This window comes from Drosophila serrata, unplaced genomic scaffold (assembly GCF_035046125.1).
Source record: "Drosophila serrata isolate PLE 108 unplaced genomic scaffold, ASM3504612v1 contig_66, whole genome shotgun sequence".
In the NCBI taxonomy this organism is placed as follows: Eukaryota; Metazoa; Arthropoda; class Insecta; order Diptera; family Drosophilidae; genus Drosophila; species Drosophila serrata.
In genome coordinates this window covers 189,352-195,297 of record NW_028256964.1, presented here as the reverse complement: position 1 = coordinate 195,297, position 5,946 = coordinate 189,352, and the positions used below count along the sequence as shown (strand labels likewise).

At 32.0% G+C, this 5,946-nt stretch overlaps 1 long non-coding RNA gene across 1 annotated transcript; it reads right to left on the bottom strand.

Moving 5' to 3' along the window:
• Window positions 1-2,501: 2,501 nt before the first annotated feature.
• Window positions 2,502-5,276, bottom strand: LOC147644908 (uncharacterized). Its single transcript, XR_015272678.1, has 2 exons — window positions 5,115-5,276; window positions 2,502-2,834 (listed from the first exon to the last, which is right to left on the bottom strand). It is a non-coding gene; the product is annotated as an uncharacterized LOC147644908 (long non-coding RNA).
• Window positions 5,277-5,946: the final 670 nt, after the last annotated feature.

Here is a 5,946-nt window from a genome sequence, read left to right as displayed (position 1 = left end):
ATATCACACCCTTTTTTAAAAAGGTTATTGAACAAATTATATTACTTTCAATATTATAATTATTAGTACAGCGCGTGTCTTGAACTTTCCTTTTTTACAATATATTATATATATAACTCAGATTTTATTTATTGTTTAAATGCTTTATAATAGGAAAACTAGCTTCATGGTTCAATGCAAACACTCCTAAGATTATTAATCAATTTTATCTATGATTTAAAAATAAACATTTTATTATATTGATATGGATCACACCTTGTTCAAGATATTTATAGAGAATTACTCCAAATTTAAAAATATATTATTATGAATATTTTTTATAAGGTGTGATCTATAATAAAATGCGATTATGGTGTTCTTCTTTTTTGAGACTTAGTTCCAATAAAAACTTTGAAATCTGTATTATAATTTAAACACTTAATCAACGTTACATTTTCATAAAAATTAAGTATATTAACATAGTAAATCAACCCTTTACTGAATAGAGTATACCCCTAACTAGACTTAACCCACAATCGAAGATGAAAAAATTAAACAACTCGCAAACAATTTACATAAAAATCAAAACTATAATTGTGTCTGGCTTGAAAATTGGAATAATAACAACAAAATGAATGCCCCCAAAAAAAAACCAAAACAAACAATAAAAAATCACAACAAAAAATATAAAAATAAAAAATAAAAACTGAAAACTGAATAGAAAAAAACAGAAGCCATAATAGAGAACGACTTAAAGCAGGGAACAACGACGACGACAAACTCATAAATATTTAAATTTGTTATTGAGCCCCCGCCTGTAGTTGCATTCTATAATTGTGTGTTCCATTTCAAGTGTGTGAGTGAGTGTGTGTGTGTGTGTTGGGGTATTTAAAAATTTTTATTGATTACGTCTGTAAACAAATAGTAAAAAAATCGTAGACTCAATTGCAAATATTTACACGACACGACACGGGCAGAGATCTGAATATAGAACTGGCCCATTCAGAGACCCCCAGACAGAGCCAGACCCCAACCCCAAATTGATCCGACATCTGGAATATATATATATATATAGTAGTAGTTATAGTTGGGAACACTAATATATATAGTACATAGGACTACTTATCGCCCGACTGCAAGTGGAACTATTGAAATTCACACGTCTCGTCTGGCTGCGTTGCGTTTTACGATTCGCAATTCGTTACGTATTGGATCTATCTAACGTGTGTCTAGCCGTCGCGATCGTAAAATGTGCTGAAATCTGAACAGCACCACGACAATGAAAATTAAAAATTGCAATAAAAAATCAAATACTACAACAACAGCAAGAAAACATAAATAGAAAATAGCCGAGACGCCGGCATTGGGCAGCAGACCGTGTGCCGGGATCGATACTCAATTGGGGGTCCATTGGTTATGGGTTTTGGGGCGAGGCTGCTCGCAAATTGCTAATTTACCCAATCAATCTGGGGGGGGAGGTTGGAGCAGGGGGGGACACAGGTGTGGTTATTGGGAGCAGCGGGAGTGATTGATCGTTCTAGTTATGATTGAGCTGTTAACACGACCGGACAACAAACCAATTTTTTTTTTTTGGGCGGGTGCCAAAATTAGCTTGCAGGGTATGACTTTTGTAAAAAGAAAAAGAAGATAAAGAGTTGAGGATTTAATATATAAAAGTGTTTTAGGTGATGCTTCTATAAATGACTTTAAATATTATCAACATATTCATATATATTACATTGGTCACATGATAGTTCTGGGGTCAAAGGGTAATCACTATCACTGCCATTATCACTCTTCGATGTTAACAGGCGGGAGGCCACGGACAGACTAAGGCCAGCGGCGGCTGAAGTGCCTCTATTTATACTCCCCGAGCAAAGAGAACAGAGAAAGTGAGAGCGAGAGTGCAAGGGATTTCTCTAGAGAAAGGTAGAGAGAGTTAGAGAGAAAGAGGCACCTCTAGAGCTAGCCAGATGGAGCTGCCGAGAGAGGGAGAAAGAGAACTGATTGCAGTTTTCTCTTTATTTAATGATCAATTTTATGACAGTTATATATATTTATATATGTCATCCGATTTTAATAAAATTAAAACCGATGTTATTAAATAATACAAAATAGCTTTAGCTCCAATTAAATAAAAATATGTTGATAACTGGAAAAGTTATAATTTATTTCCTGCAAATTTTCCAATCGTTCCTAAAGCACTTTTATGATATAGTCCTTCGATCCGATAACTTCTTCAAGCTTCTAACTGATATTATAATACTCCTAACTACTCTAAACTCTTATTGATATTTTCTCCATATTAAATATTACATTTTCTCAAATTAATTTATAATATTTCACTACTAAAACCCACTTCCCTTGAAGCCTATTCCCGATAGATTTTCGCTTGGTGTTTCGCATAAATGGCTCCACTGCCCCTCGGCGGTGTCCGAGCATATTAATTGCAACAATGTTCCATAAATGTCCCCAGTGGATGCCAGTGTTCCACCCTCCCTCCCCCCTTGGAATCTAGTATGTAACTCAATTTGCATTTATTCATATTAATAATATTATTTGCCATATTGTTTGACGTTGCTGCGACTCAGACTGCGAGTGAGACTGAGACGAGGACAGCAAGCAAAGCGAACTGCATCGAAATTTAAATATTTAATTTAACAAGTTTTTCAATTAAATTAGTAATGCAAATTGTTTGCTGCTGCCTTTTTCCTGATGTCCATCGGGGACAGGAGGATCCGGAGGAGCTGGAGGAGGAGCTGGAGCTCCAGTCCAGGATAGCATCGAGTTACTCACTGGACAGTCCGCCCTTTGTTCAGTTGCAACAAGTAAACTTAATTAAATAACTGAGTAAGCTGCGAATAAACAAAGAAATTTAATATTGTTTATGCATTATTAATATATCAACTTTTAAATGCTCTTTGGGATTTTGATAAAATAATTTTGGAATAACAATTACTTGAATTTGTATAATTTATTTAAATGAGTTTAAGATACCTTATGATAAGCCATAATAATGATATTTGAACCCAAGAAAATGTATATAGGAAATATGTACTAATATATTATTGATATTTTAAGGTACATTTAAATTACATTTTTGTATTTTATTTAGTATTGAATTTATTTTGTAGGTATATTTAATAGTAAATCAAATATTCTTTTCCTAAACCAAATAATAAAATGTTAAGACCTTAAAAGGAAACTCTTTCTAATGGAACAAAATTAAGCAACAAAAACGTGTTTCTAAAATTAATTTTTATTAATTTTAAATTAAAATGTCTTCCTTTTTCTTCTTACTTTCTATTTCCTTTAGGTTTTTTTAAACCTTCTCTCAATTTTTTCTTAAAATTCTCATTTACCAACTGCACTAAATATACCCTGGAAGTGTATGCAAAATGGACATTAACAAGTTGAAAGCTTAATTTATTTGTAGGTCATTTTCATGTAATGCAAACTGCAGCAGCAACAGCAGCAGCAACAGCAGCAGCAACAATCGTCATCTGTCGTCGCATTCGCCGCCTTTGCAGTCGCAGAGCAATCATAAAAAAACAAATCAGCAAACAAGCAAAAAAAAGCAGTACTCATGTACTCTCTTACAAAAAAAAAACGAAGAAAAACTCTACAAAAAATATATATACATAAGACACTTTTTTATATGGCGTCGGTGTCAACGTGGCTTGCAAATTAGTTATGTAAAAAAAGAGTTATGGCAACAAGAACCAGGCGAAGCAGCAACTGAGAAGGTTAAGAAGCTGACATTTCAGGCATTTCGGGGTTAAACGCCGGCAATGAGCTTCAGAATTATGAACCTGCTCTGGGTCGAAATGGAAATCAGGGAGTACTTTTACTACTCCCAAAGAAAATAGGAGTAATAATGTCAGACAGTCAGACAGCAAAAAAAAACACTTCTTGGCCCAAATCTTATCTTATCCTGCTCGGAATTGTGACAACTATGGCCAAATACGGCTATCAAGAGAAAGCCAAAAGGAAAAAATCCATAATGAAGTGAAGTAAATGTAGGTAATTCCTAAAGGTAGGTAATTTCTATATCAGTGATTCTATCTTTGGAATCAAATATTATATACTATATAGAAATGTCTGGCCTTGGGGGCAATCGTCTGATTTTTTTTTGTGATAAGTGAATTGGTTTCATTGTTCAATTATTTAATTGGAGTATCTTTTAGGTATTAAATGTTAGTATTTATAGGTTTCTATTTTGTTTATTATTATTTCTTAAGATATATCTGTATTTTCATCTATATTTCTGATTTAATTTGAGCATATTCTAACTGTAAGAAAAGATACTCGAAAGAAATCAGAAGTCTAAATGAAAATAAAGTTACTATTTTTAGGATTCTAAATTTTTTTTTTTATATATATTATATATATTTTATATTTTATATCTTTATTTTTTATTCAATTCTATTATCCCTAAACTGTTAGATGTTAATGTTTATAGGTTTCCATATTTTTTAGATGTATTTTTTATTTGTATCTATAATTGTATCTATATTTCTGATTTAATTTGAGTATCTTTTAGCTGTTATATTTTAATATTGACAAGTTTTCTATATATTCCTTATTTTATATATGTTTTAATATTTATTTTTTTATATCTATATGTATTCCTTCACCTTAATTACTTTCATTGTATTTCTTCCAATTTTAAGGTTCTTTTCTCGCTTTGAATTATATTCATTGTCTTCGGTTACCTCAACCTCTCGCCTTATCCTATGTTTGTTTTTCTTTTGCTCAAAAAATAAACTCTTTGCTTGTCTTATCTTTATGTATTTTGAGGCCTTTAAGTAGTATCTTTTCTAGTCTTTTTTTGATCTTATCCGCTTTCAACTCTCACCCTTCGCACATGGTTCTTTGGTGTTGTTTTTATTTTTTCGTTGGGCTGTTACTTTGTTAGCTTTTCTTTTTACCATACTGTTTTATTTGTTTTGAATCTTTAATTGCTTTTTGGTTAGTTTTTCGTGTTGTTTATTGGTAATAAATAGTCTTAGAATAATTGTTGAATAGATTATTTGTTTAAAAGTAGTTGGAAATTACGGAAATTTAAGTAAAGCATACAGATATATCATTTATTCTTACAAAATCTTTGTAAAAAGTAATGAAGTATTACTCACTCCTAATTCCTATTTAAGTTTTTTAATAAATAAATTTTTCCTGACTCTCAAATAGATTTTTTTAAATTAATTTGAAATCTTTAAACAACTTAGACATTGACTAACTTTACTCTCAAATTAAGTGCACTTGAGTGGCTTCCCACTGAATGATCATTGATCAATGATTGCAACATCATTTCCGCTTGTTTACTGCATTTTCTGGCATTGAATCTCTTAGACTGATTATAGCCATATCAAGTGTCTTGTCTTGTTTGCGAATCTTTTGCGAGTGACTCGACATTGTATGAGTTTCTATTTTCATTTGGGTGAAAATTCGCTTAAGAACTTTGTTGACCAAATTCTTTGGGGCATTTATTCGTTTTTCGGCGTAAACAAATTCGCAGAAGACGGAAAGTCTGGAAAGTAGTCGTTGTCCATGAGAAATCGAACCCTGATAAGACCCATAATCGGTTAGTGTTTTGAAGTGGGGCGACGATTGATAAGAAGTCTCGAAGTGATAAGGAATCGAATACCGCATGGGTAAGTTTTTGTTTTTATTTATTTTTAAGGGGGGTTAGTTACGGAAACGTATATTGAAACGTCAATGGGAATTACGAGGTCTGACAGAAGAGAGAGCTCTTCAAATCGCATTTTATTCTACGGGGTTTTATTTTTAAGACCAGTGTCAGTTTTGGGTCTTAATTATATTTGGTAAATATCGTGGGCACTTTCTAGGTGCAGTTTTGACTGCTTGAGAAAGGAGTAAATAATGAAATAAAAAATGTAAACAAAATAATATATAATAAACCAAAAATAATAAATAAAATCGCCAATTGAAGTTAGTTTCTTTTCT